Source organism: Mesoplodon bidens (assembly GCF_964165515.1).
Source record: "Mesoplodon bidens genome assembly, chromosome: 4".
Classification (NCBI taxonomy): domain Eukaryota; kingdom Metazoa; phylum Chordata; class Mammalia; order Artiodactyla; family Ziphiidae; genus Mesoplodon; species Mesoplodon bidens.
In genome coordinates this window covers 9,599,111-9,613,094 of record NC_138160.1, presented here as the reverse complement: position 1 = coordinate 9,613,094, position 13,984 = coordinate 9,599,111, and the positions used below count along the sequence as shown (strand labels likewise).

The 13,984-nt window shown below is 43.6% G+C and overlaps 1 protein-coding gene across 3 annotated transcripts in view; it reads right to left on the bottom strand.

Annotated features, from left to right (window-relative positions):
- The window catches only part of ANKRD33B (ankyrin repeat domain 33B), an 85,939-nt gene that overhangs the window by 19,792 nt on the left and 52,163 nt on the right, over window positions 1-13,984 (bottom strand). The window contains exon 1 of one of the 3 annotated variants that reach the window (XM_081231736.1): window positions 3,237-3,288. The exons of the other annotated variants lie outside the window; for them this stretch is intronic. The gene's annotated coding sequence lies outside the window, so the exon portion shown is untranslated. Of the gene's footprint in view, window positions 1-3,236; window positions 3,289-13,984 lie in introns of those variants that run through there. 3 annotated transcript variants of the gene reach the window in all.

The following is a 13,984-nucleotide window of genomic DNA, read 5'->3' as shown; positions in this document are numbered from 1 at the left end:
CGTCAGGGGGTTAACAAGCCAGAAGCAAATGGGTGGGACCTTCCCGCTCTGTGATTCACAGGTTCCAACCAGCAGCTGACACTTTTTGAGTCATTCACACCACTTTGCTTTCTGCTCTCCTTCACAGAGCACACCCCCGCCAGGGGACGATGCTGGCTGTCAGGTGCCCAAAGCAGCTTAACTGCTCTCAACTGTTGGAGCAGGGGCGGGGGAGGGGAGTCCTTTGATCTCAGTTGGGTTTGTCGTCCAGCTAAACACTTTGCAGCACCTGTCAGTTAGATTTAGCCAGGGTCATAGCGAAACGAATTGCAATTCGTTTGGAAACGTTTCTTTAAAAACGTGAAAGAGCGTGGCCACCGTATTTTCAGCACGATGTCCTTTGCACCGATATATCCTAAACACTCTGAACAGGTGGGGAGAGAAAAAACTGACAATCCACAAAACAAACGACCCATTATACAGGTCTGTTCTGCATGTTATGTAGAGATCAGAAAAACCAACGTGCAGTCCACTCGTTCTGACTACTGACTACAGGCTCGAGCTGTCAGTGAAATCACTCTCAGCTCCCCACTGGCTTTCCCAGGATGCCAGAACAATACCTGTTATCACAAGACAACCTCGCTCAACTGAAATCAAGAATGGACCCAGTGCTGCTAAGAATGAATAGATATTAACCTGAATAGATATTAACCTTTCTTCTTTAAATCATGACAATTAACCAAAAGGAGCTTTTTTCTTTGTCTTCAGTAAGATAGATAGATAGATGATAGATAGATAGATGATAGGAAGAACACAGCCTTCCTTGCATAACAGAATGTGCCCCATATGGAAATCTAGTTTGAGCCTAGTCCAACTTTGACCGTATGGAATAGGATTTGGTTCCTGAAGTCCTCAGACTGGACTTAACGAGTGGGCTGACCACACAGAGCTAAAGAACATCCTCCACTGACCCCATGAGCCCTACCCTGCCTAAGAGAAGGGCTTAAGCGGCCCAGGGAATAAGTTAATTCTTGATGACATAGCTTCAGTGGAGTAACTAAATGGCCATGCAGACAGAGAACAGAGTACTTAAGAGAGCTGGCTCTGAGAACATTCCAATTCAAGCTCCCAGCCTGCCACTTAAAATCTGGGTGAGCCTGAGGAGGTAGGTCAACTTCGCTGAGTCTCTGTTTCCACATCTGGAAAATGGGAGATAATATCAACCTCACAATTGTGAAAATGACAGGAGATAAGGTGTTGTATAAGAAGGGCCTAACAGACAAATTTCTGGGCAGAAAAACTCCAAAAACCTTATGCATTTGCTCCACTCCCAAGGAGGTGATACATAAGCACCCACTCGTTCTCTTGTGGGCTGTGCACAGAGACTCCCCTCCAAAGAGTAGACTATGTTGGGGATGGCGGTGGAGCGGTAATCTCACAAGAGAGAAGTGTGGCCAACATGACCTCAGCCCAGTGATCAGGGTCAACGGTCATGTCCAGAGCCTGTGCCGACAAAGATTCTTTGCCTGATCAAACTTCACTCAGGCCCCTGAAACTTCTCCCCAGGCCCATCTGTGCCCTTCCTTGTAAAATCTCATTTTAGCAATAACCCTGCTAATAAGTCAGTTTAACGAGAACCACCCTCACCCCCACCGTGCTATCTGGTCATTCCTCATCGTCCACCAGCCCCCAGGGGATATCCGATCACCCTGGCCTGTCTTCAGCAAGGATCTTGTTAGGTAGGTTTGGCCGGAATCTCCCTGATGTTTCCTGTTAGTCATTTCCCGTCCCCAAACCCCGACCCCTGCTCCTTGGCTATAAACACCCACATATCCATGCTGCAATCGGAGTTGAGCCTACCCTCTCCCCTGGTGCAAAATGCCATTGTGATGGTCCTCATACCTATTGAGATGATTTTTTTTTTTTTTTTTTTTTTGCGGTACGCAGGCTTCTCACTGTTGCGGCCCCTTCCCTTTGCGGAGCACAGGCTCCGGACGTGCAGGCTCAGCGGCCGTGGCCCACGGGCCCAGCCACTACGCGGCATGTGGGATCTTCCCGGACCGGGGCACGAACCCGTGTCCCCCGCATCGGCAGGCGGACGCTCAACCACTGCGCCACCAGGGAAGCCCTTGAGATGATTTTTGAATAAAGTCTGCCTGACCATCTCTAACAGGTGTCATTGAACATTTCTTTTTCTTTAACAAACCCCTTCATATGATGTCATGCAAATGGCACTTTCCTCTGTAGTCCTCCTTTGAAAAACCCGCAACTCCACTCTAATCACGCAGAAAACACCAGACACTTGGGGCTTCCCTGGTGGCGCAGTGGTTGAGAGTCCGCCTGCCGATGCAGGGGACACGGGTTCGTGCCCTGGTCTGGGAGGATCCCACATGCCGCAGAGCAGCTAGGCCCGTGAGCCGTGGCTGCTGGGCCTGCGCATCTGGAGCCTGTGCTCCACAACGGGAGAGGCCACAACAGTGAGAGGCCCGCCTACCGCAAAACAAACAAACAAACAAACAAACAAAAAAACACTAGACACATACAAACTGAGGGACACTCTACCTGACAAGTACCTGACAAGCACTCCCCAGACTGTCAAAGTCATAAAGTCTGAGAAACTGTCACAACCAAGAGGAGCACGAGGGGACATGACAAAAAAATGTCACATGCGATCCTAGCTGGGATCTTGGAACAGAAAAAGGACATTAGGGGGAAACTGAGGAAGTCTGAATAAAAAAATGGACTTGAGTTAATAACAAAAATGCATTGAGGAGATTGGTTCAAGATGGCAGAGTACAAGGACATGCACTCACTCCCTCTTGCGAGAGCACTGGAATCACAACTGCTCAACAATCATCGACAGGGAGACACTGGAACTCACCAAAAAAGATAACCCACATCCAAAGACAAAGGAGAAGCCACAATGAGATGGCAGGAGGGGCACAATCACAATAAAATCAAATCCCGTAACCACTGGGTGGGTGACTCACAGACTGGAGAACACTTATACCACAGAAGCCCACCCACTGGAGTGAAGGTTCTGAGCCCCACAGCAGGCTTCCCAACCTGGGGGTCCAGCAACAGGAGGAGGAATACCTAGAGAATCAGACTTTGAAGGCTAGTGGGATTTGATTGCAGGACTTCGACAGGACTGGGGGAAACAGAGACTCCACTCTTGGAGGGCACACACAAAGTAGTGTGCGCATCACGATGCAGGGGAAGGAGAGTGACCCCATAGGAGACTGAACCAGACCTACCTGCTAGTGTTGGAGGGTCTCCTGAAGAGGCAAGGGGTGGCTGTGGGGACAAGGACACTGGCAGCAGAAGTTCTGGGAATTACTCCTTGGTGTGAGCTCTCCCAAAGTCCACGATTAGCCCCACCAAAGAGCCGGGTAGGCTCCAGTGCTGGGTCACCTCAGGCCAAACAACCAACAGGGAGGGAACTCAGCCCCACGAATCAGCAGACAAGCAGATTAAAGTTTTACTGAGCCCTGCCCACCAGAGCAACACTCAGCTCTACCCACCACCAGTCCCTCCCATCAGGAAGTTTGCACAAGCCTCTTAGATAGCCTCATCCACCAGAGGGCAGACAGCAGAAGCAAGACCTACAATCCTGCAGCCTGTGGAATGAAAACCACATTCACAGAAAGACAGACAAAATGAAAAGGCAGAGGGCTATGTACCAGATGAAGGAACAAGATAAAACCCCATAAAAACAGCTAAATGAAGTGGAGATAGGCAACCTTCCAGAAAAAGAAGTCAGAATAATGATAGTGAAAATGATCCAGGACCTCAGAAAAACAATGGAGACAAAGATTGAGAAGATGCAAGAAATGTTGAACAAAGATCTACAAGAATTAAAGAACAAACACCTAGAAGAATTAAAGGACAAACAAACACAGATGAACAATACAGTAACTGAAATCAAAAATACACTAGAAGGAATCAATAGCAGAATAACTGAGGCAGAAGAACGGATAAGTGACCTGGAAGACAGAATGGTGGAATTCACTGCCACAGAACAGAATAAAGAAAAAAGAATGAAAAGAAATGAAGACAGCCTAAGAGACCTCTAGGATAACATTAAACACAGCGACATTTGCATTATAGGGGTCCCAGAAGGAGAAGAGAGAGAGAAAGGCCCCAAGAAAATATTTAGAGATTATAGTCGAAAATTTCCCTAGCATGGGAAAAGAAATAGCCACTCAAGTACAGGAAGCACAGAGTCCCAGGCAGGATAAACCCAAGGAGAAACATGCCAAGACACATAGTAGCAAAATTGACAAAAATTAAAAGCAAAGAAAAATTATTAAAAGCAACAAGGGAAAAACAACAAATAACATGCAAGGGAACTCCCATAAGGTTAACAGCTGATTGATTTCTCAACAGAAACTCTACAAGCCAGAAGGGACTGGCACAATATATTTAAAGTAATGAAAGGGAAGAACCTACAACCAAGATCACTCTACCCAGCAAGGATCTCATTCAGATTTGACGGAGAAATCAAAAGCTTTACAGACAAGCAAAAGCTAAGAGAATTCAGCACCACCAAACCAGCTCTACAGCAAATGCTAAAGGAACTTCTCTAGGCAGGATACACAAGAAAAGAAAAAGACCTACAAAAACAAACCCAAAATAATTAAGAAAATGGTAATAGGAACATACATATCGATAATTACCTTAAACATGAACAGATTAAATGCTTCAACCAAAAGACACAGGCTTGCTGAATGGATACAAAAACAAGACCCATATATATGCTGTCTACAAGACACCCACTTCAAACCTAGGGACACATACAGACTGAAAGTGAGGGGATGGAAAAACATATTCCATGCAAATGGAAATCAAAAGAAAGCTGGAGCAGCAATTCGCATATCAGATAAAATGGACATTAAAATAAAGAATGTTACAAGAGACAAGGAAGGACACTACGTAATGATCAAGGGATCACTCCAAGAAGATATAACAGTAATAAATACATATGCACCCAACATAGGAGGACCTCAGTACATAAGGCAAATGCTAACAGCTATGAAGGAGGAAATGGACAGTGACACAATAGTGGGGAACTTTAATACCTCACTTGCACCAATGCACAGATCATCCAGACAGAAAATTAATAAGGAAACACAGGCTTTAAATGACACAACAGACCAGACAGATTTAATTGATATTTATAGGACATTCCATCTGAAAACAACAGATTACATTTTCTTCTCAAATGCACATGGAACATTCTCCAGAATAGATCACATCTTGGGTCACAAATCAAGCCTCAGTAAATTTAAGAAAATTGAAATCATATCAAGCATCTTTTCCGACCACAATGCTATGAGATTAGAAATCAATTACAGGGGGAAAAAAAGTAAAAAAAACCACGAACACATGGAGGCTAAACAACACATTACTAAATAACCAAGAGATCACTGAAGAAATCAAAGAGGAAAGCAAAAAATACCTAGAGACAAATGACAATGAAAACACGACAATCCAAAACCTATGGGATGCAGCAAAAGCCGTTCTAAGAAGGAAGTTTATAGCAATACAATCCTATCTGAAGAAACAAGAAAAATTTCAAATAAACAATCTAACCTTACACCTAATGGAACTAGAGAAGGTAGAACAAACAAAACCCAAAGTTAGTAGAAGGAAAGAAATCATAAAGATCAGAGCAGAAGTAAATGAAATAGAAACAAAGAAAATAGCAAAGATCAATAAAACTAAAACCTGGTTCCTTGAGAAGATAAACAAAATTGATAAACCATTAGCCACACTCATCAAGAAAAAGAGGGAGAAGACTCAAATCAATAAAATTAGAAATGAAACAGGAGAAGTTACAACAGACACCGCACAAATACAAAGCATCCTAAGAGACTACTAAAAGCAACTCTATGCCAATAAAGTGGACAACCTGGAAGAAATGGACAAATTCTTAGAAAGCTATAACCTGCCAAGACTGAACCAGGATGAAATAGAAAACATGAACAGACCAATCACAAGTAATAAGATTGAACCTGTGGTTAAAAACCTTCCAGCAAACAAAAGTCCAGGACCAGATGGCTTCGCAGGTGAATTCTATGAAACATTTAGAGAAGAGCTAACACCCATCCTTCTCAAACTCTTCCAAAAAATTGCAGAGGAAGGAACACTCCCAAACTCATTCTACAAGGCCACCATCACCCTGATACCAAAACCAGACAAAGATACTACAAAAGAAGAAAATTACAGACCAATATCACTGATGAACATAGAAGCAAAAATCCTCAACAAAATACTAGCAAGCAGAATCCAACAACACATTAAAAGGATCATACACCATGATCAAGTGGGGTTTATCCCAGGGATACAAGGATTCTTCAATAAATGCAAATCAATCAATGTGATACACCATATTAACAAATTGAAGAAGAAAACCATATGATCATCTCAGTAGATGGAGAAAAAGCTTTTGACAAAATTCAACACCCATTTATGATCAAAACTCTCCAGAAAGTGGGCATAGAGGGAACCTAACTCAGCATAATAAAGGCTATATATGACAAACCCACAGCAAACATCATTCTCAAGGGTGAAAAACTGAAAGCATTTCCTCTAAGACCAGGAACAAGACAAGGATGTCCACTATCACCACTATTATTCAACATAGTTTTGGAAGTCCTAGCCATGGCAATCAGAGAAGAAAACGAAATAAAAGGAATACAAATTGGAAAAGAAGAATTAAAGCTGTTACTGTTTGACATGGTACTATACATAGAGAATCCTAAAGATGCCACCAGAAAGCTACTAGAGCTAATCAATGAATTTGGTAAAGTTGCAGGATACAAAATTAATGCACAGAAATCTCTTGCATTCCTATACACTAACAACAAAAGATCAGAAAGAGAAATTAGGGAAAGAATCCCATTCACCATTGCAACAAAAAGAATAAAATACCTAGGAATAAACCTACCTAAGGAGGTAAAAGACCTGCTCTCAGAAAACTATAAGATAATGATGAAAGAAATCAAAGATGACACAAACAGATGGAGAGATATATCACATTCTTGGATTGGAATAATCAATATTGTGAAAATGACTATACTACCCAAAGCAATCTACAGATTCAATGCAATCACTATCAAATTACCAATGGCATTTTTCACAGAACTAGAACAAAAAATTTTACAATTTGTGTAGAAACACAAAAGACCCCGAATAGCCAAAGCAATCTTGAGAAAGAAAAACAGAGCTGGAGGAATCAGGCTCCCTGACTTCAGACTATACTACAAAGTTACAGTAATCAAGACAGTATGGTACTGGCACAAAAACAGAAATATAGATCAATGGAACAGGATAGAAAGCCCAGAGGTAAACCCACACACCTATGGTCAACTAATCTGACAAAGGAGGCAAGAATATACAATGGAGAAAAGACAGCCTCTTCAATAAGTGGTGCTGGGAAAACTGGAGAGCTACATGTAAAAGAATGAAATTAGAACACTCCCTAACACCATACAAAAAAAAAACAAACTCAAAATGGATTAGAGACCTAAATTTAAGACCAGACACTATAAAACTCTTAGAGGAAAACATAGGAGGAACACTCTTTGACATAAATCACAGCAAGATCTTTTTCGATCCACCTCCTAGAATAATGGAAATAAAAGCAAAAACAAACAAATGGGACCTAATGAAACTTAAAAGCTTTTGCACAGCAAAGGAAACTATAAACAAGATGAAAAGACAACCTTCAGAATGGGAGAAAATATTTGCAAACCAATCAATGGACAAAGGATTAATCTCCAAAAAATATAAACAGCCCATGCAACTCAATATTAAAAAAACAAACAACCCAATCCAAAAATGGGCAGAAGACCTAAATAGACATTTCTCCAAAGAAGACCTACAGATGGCCAGGAGGCACATGAAAAGCTGCTCAACATCACTAATTATTAGAAAAATGCAAATCAAAACTACAATGAGGTATCACCTCACACCAGTTAGAATGGGCATCACCAGAAAATCTACAAACAACAGATGCTGGAGAGGGTGTGGAGAAAAGGGAACCCTCTTGCACTGTTGGTGGGAATGTAAATTGATACAGCCACTATGCAGAACAGTATGGAGGTTCCTTAAAAATCTAAAAACAGAACTACCATATGACTCAGCAATCCCACTACTAGGCATAGACCCAGAGAAAACCATAATTCCAGATGACACATGCACCCCAATGTTTGTTGCAGCACTATTTACAATAGCCAGGTCATGGAAGCCACCTAAATGCCCATCAACAGACGAATGGGCAAAGAAGATGTGGTACATATATACAATGGAATATTACTCAGCCATAAAAAGGAACGAAATTGGGTCATTTGTAGAGACGTGGATGGACCTAGAGACTGTCATACAGAATGAAGTCAGAAAGAGAAAAACAAATATCGTATATTAACACATATATGTGGAATCTAGAAAAAAGGTACAGATGAACTGGTTTGCAAGGCAGAAATAGAGACACAGATGTAGAGAACAAATGTATGGACACCAAGGCGGGAAGCAGGGGTGGGGGTGGTGGTGTGATGAATTGGGAGATTGGGATTGACATGTATATGCTAATATGTATAAAACAGATAACTAATTAGAACCTGCTGTATAAAAAAATAAAATAAAATTCAAAAAAAATGCATCGACATGGGCTTATTTGCTTTGTGCAAGGTATCATCCTAGTGTAAGAGCCTAACGACAGGGGAAACCAGATGTGGGGTATACGGGAATTCTCTGCACAATCTTTACAGTTTTTCTGTAAGTCTGAACTATTCTAAAATCAAAAGTTCATCTTATGAAAGGGAGATCTAGGCTAGGGCCACTCGGTAAGACTGCAAGGTAGGGACGATGGTTCTTGACTGGCTGCCGGGTGTGGATCCCGTCCACACCGTCCACAAGCGTCACCAGTGGTGGGGGAGGTGGGGTGATCACCGAGTGGGTGTGCAATGGACAGAGGAGATGGTGGCCAGCCCCCGGGGAGAGCCGGAGGGTAGAGAGGAGTTGTTGACTCAGAGTGAAGTGAATGGACAGGTCTTGGTGATTATTGGGCTGAGCCAAGTAACAGAAAGAGAAAAGTCAAAGATGATTCCTGGTACCACCCCAGCCCCAGGGTTCTGGCTTCGCTTTGGATGGCCAATGGCATTTTCTCTGAAAGTGTACGGGGGATAGAAGTCCATGGTAGCCAAGCTGGACTATCTTTCAAGCTATCTATGTTACCAAAGAAAAGGAAAGCTCCCCTCGGTTCATTGTCATGGTTTTAAAGAAAAAAGGTTAATATTTACGTGTTCTTAGAAGCGTCATATCCACTTTTGATTTCCACTGAGCAACAATCCCCCAAACCCCAAAGGGGGAATTTTAAACTTTCCCACTCTTAAGTCACCTACCTCACAGAAAACCCCTCTCCCAGGAGATGACACACCTACTTCATAGAGGGAACGGAAACCACAAGGGAACCCCCTCAACTTTCCCCCACCACCCCCAGAACTTCCCCACATCCCTCTTAGTGGAAAGGAGGGTGTTTCTTCTCCTATTTAAAGATGCCAATCTCTCCTCCCCTTGCAGTGCTTTAAAGATTCCCCATCTACTTCTGGGGAATATATTTGTGCTACAAACTACTTCCTCTTTCTCTTCAACCCCTCCCGCCTTGCAAATTCATTCCCACCAGATTGTATTAACGGCCTAAATTCCTCACCTTGCCTTCTGCCACGTGGCTTCAAAGTTCTTCTGTCAAGAAGAACGTTGGCTCACAGGACATCTACAGGCATGATGCCCACAGAAGCTTGACACACACTCACTGATGGGACTCCTTCTACACTTGTGCCTCAGCTATCTCCCTAAGAAGAACGTGCCAGGCTGATACAATGGTCCCAGGTAGAGGATGAGAAATGCACGGAGCAGAGTGGACCCGGCTGAATGGTCCAGCTCACCCACAGACACACAGCAAAGGCAGTCTAGATCAGCTGACCCTCAGCCCATCCGCAGATGCATCAACTCTAAACATATTTTAAACTAGAGTCTGGGGGTTGTCATGCAGCAGTAAGCTGGTATACATGCTCAAGGATCTCCTATCTTAAAATATATATGACTGTCTTAGTCCATTCAAGCTGCTGTAAGAAACTGCCATTGGCTGAGTGGCTTAAACAACAAACATTTATTTCTCACAGTTCTGGAGGCTGGGAAGTTCAAGGTCAAGATGCCAGCAGATGCAGTGTCTGGTGAGAGCCCGCTTCCTGGTTCATAGGGTGTCTTCTCGCTGTGTCCTCATATGGCAGAAGGGGTGAGGGAGCTCTCTGGAGTCTCTTGTATTAAAGCACTAACTCTGTTCATGAGGGCTCCACCCTCAGGACCTAATTACCTCCCCAAAGCCCCACCTCCTATTACCATCACTTGGGGATTAGGATTCAACATATTAATTTGGAGGGAAGACATAAACATCCAGTTCATTGCCATGACCAGCAATAATCCCCATGGACCTGGCTTTGTATTCCCGCCACCCACCACCAATCATCTGACTCCTTTTCAGTCTAACTTCCAGAGACCTCTACTCTCACTCTTGCTACTTATACCCCCCACCAATTCTCCTGAAACCGTCTTCCATCATTCCCCAATGACTGTCTTGTAGCAATATCCAATGGTTACTAGTCAGTTCCCATCTTACTAGGCATCTCTGTAGCATTTACCACTTGCTGGTTCCATCCTTTTGAAACACTTTCTGCAAATGTCCTGATAGCTCACCCTTCTGCTTTTCTTCCTGTCTCTCCAGCCACTCAATTTTCTTTGTGAATTCTTCTGCTCTCTGCTTTCTGAAATGCCACTGTTCCTCAGATGTATGACTAAGCCCTCTTCTCATCCCCTACACTCTCCCTTGGTGATCCTATCCCCTCCCATGGATCAAGTTATCATCCTAAAACTTCCGGATCACTTATTGCTAGCTAATCTTTCTTTCTGAGTTTCTTACCTAAATATCTGTCTACTGGATATTTCAGCTTGGGTATCCCACCAACAAAGCAAACTCGACACATCAAACCCAAAACATGTTCCTTCCAAACCCGCTCCTCCCACCCACATTCCTTAGTCAATGATGAATACCACCAGTAACTGGCAGAGGTGCCCAAGACAGAAACCTGGGCTTTCTCTTCAGCCCTCCCCTACCCCTTCCCCATCCAAGTATCATGGAATCCTGCCAATGCCACCTCTTAAACATCTTCCAAACCTGTCCGTGTTTCTCCATCCCCACTTCTAACCTGGATGAGGGCCACCACATCCTTCCTGGGGTCCACCCCTCTCCTACCTGGACCTCCTGGTCCGATTTCTGCCCCATTCTCCACACTATCAGCAAGAAACTCTTCTGACCAACACAACTACTACTTAAAACCCTTCATGGTTTCTACTCTTTAGATGAAGTCTCAACTCTTTAACCAGCTAGCTCCTTTTTTATCTGACCCTGCTCTCTGAAGGGTAGCAGAATATGCCACCTCAAAACATGCAACTTTGACATTTATTTTGAGCTGGAGGCAACAGAGAAGAAGCAATTACAAGAAAAGTTCCCTGCCCTCCCCCATTTGCCTAAAAGCAGGACATAACTTTTCTTATTTTATTCCTTTATGTTTCCCCAGTTTTACTGAGATATAATTAACATATATCACTGTGTTAAATTAAGGTGTACAGCATAATGATTTGATTTACATATATTGTGAAACATTACCATAGTAAGTTTAGTTAACATCCATCATCTCATATAGGTACCAAAAAGGGGGGATGGTTTTTCTTCTTTGTGATGAGAACTCTTCAAAAACTGCTTTCCCTTGTCCTGTCATTTCTCCACAAACGTATTGCTCTTTATGGAAGATGACATATAAGCCAGCGTTCTAAGCCACTTCCTTGAGTCATTCATTTTTCCCTGGGTGTCCCCCATTTATACATGTGTGTTTATAGATGTCTGGTCCTCTCTTGTTAGTCTTTTATTACAGGGGTCTCAGGTGGGAACCCAGAAGGGTAGAGAGAAGGTTATTTTTCCTCCCCTATCCCCTCTTCATCCTCAGCTCTTGCACCAATGCCCTTCTCCTCAACACTTTAATCATAACTCTCTTTTTAATTCAGCCGTGTACCACACTTTCTCTAATCTGGTGGCCTTTGCACCAGGCTAGCTCCCCCCGCCCAGTATACTCTTTCTTTGCTTTCTACCCAATTACCTGATGAGCCTTCCCTTCCACTGGAAGCCCTGCCCTGGTCCCCCAAGCCTGGATTAGGCACCTGAACCATGATGCCTCATGGTCCACATCTCCATGTGGCCGTGGATTCCCACAGCCACCGCTCTTGCTCATAAGTTCAAAACTTCCAACTGACTGCAAGCTCAATCAATACTTAGTACGTAAAAAGGCGGAAGGATTCCTACTTCTCCCTTGAAAAAATTCACTTATCAAAAAGGTTGCTAATTTTCAAGCCATAACCCACATTAACTAAGATTTCATGGCCATCACAATTATTAATTCAACATGCAATTGGGTACCAATGATGGGCTAAACGTCTTGTTTATTCCTTTATTCAAGGAAAGGAAACAGACAATAAACCTGTGCAGACCTAAAAATGGAATTAGGGTTGTCTAAATATTGATTGGTCTGACACCAGGTACTCAAAATATACTTTTCCAAACCGGGCCAGTAGAGGGAACTGTTGATTGGAAATATCAGGTCCCAGCAGCACTGAGGAAGAGAACAGATTTCTCGTCCCCATCCAGAGGAGGGGAAAATGCACAAGGGGAGCAGGGGGGCGGGCAGCACAGACAGGCTTTCCTCTTGTCTGACTGAGGAGCAGGGCCAGCTGCTGCGAAGGAGGTGGCGTTGCTGTGCTCAATCAGAAAGGCTCCAAAAAACGGAGTTTATGGGAAAAGGCGAGGCGATGCTAGGAAACCTCAGAGACGTGCCAACTTCTAATGTACTTAAAACAGTAGAAACCGAGTAAAAGGAAAACATTTCAAAAATCCATAAAAATCACAAGGAAGTCAGACTAGACATCGTGATCGGCTGTAGTGATAATAAGATAAATACAATGAAGAGGCGTTGGCCTGCCTCAGGCCAAGTCATACATTCTCCTCTGAAGTGGGACACTCCCCAAATCCAGTTCACAAGTCAGAACACACACAGGCAGCCTGAGCCTGCCAGCCTGTCCTCAGCAAACAAGTGACATGAATAATGCCAGGCTGGCTCTCAGTGCCTTTCCTCCAAAATCTTAAAGATAAGTTCAAGGAATAACAAGTTCTAAGGATGCACCAGAGGTTACTTGTACTGAACCAGCTTGATATCACCAGTTCAGAAGGACCCCTGCAGTTTTCTCACTTCATCTTACTCCTGCTCTTCTGTTCAAGGGGAATAAGAAAGGGAGATAGTAAACACCTAACGCCATCCCCCCGGCGTGTAATTCATTTCTTTGGTTATATCCTACTTTATACTTTTGTTAGGGGAAGTAAGGTAGAAGTTGAAATCACTGGCTGAATGAGATTTAGGGATTATTTGAGGCTTTATTTTCATAGATATATTAGGTAAAGGCCTAATTTAGATTCAGCTGTATCTTTATTCTGCATAAGGACCTGAGGAGGCGAGACTTCGCAGGGAACACGGCCAGGCAGACCCAGGCATTCGCACCCTCATTTACACTCCCGACTCTCAGACGAGCTACACAGCTGCGATATCAAATAATAGAAACATGTGGTCGCTTTACAGTTTTCCTTAACCACACAGATTCTGCGGGGGCCAAAGTTGACTGAGGTCACTCCACCGCCCTGGCCAGCGATTTGTTCTGCCTGGGGCAGGGTGTGTGATGCAACCCTGGCAGATGTAACTGAAGCTGTGCTGGCGGCTTCTGGAGATGTTTTCCTGTCTTAGAGAACAGAACATGGACAGGGATTTGTTCCTCCTTCCTGAAGCCTCCTGTGTTGTAACGTGAAGCCACGCTGCTTGGAGCTGCCAGGCCATCTTGGGACCAT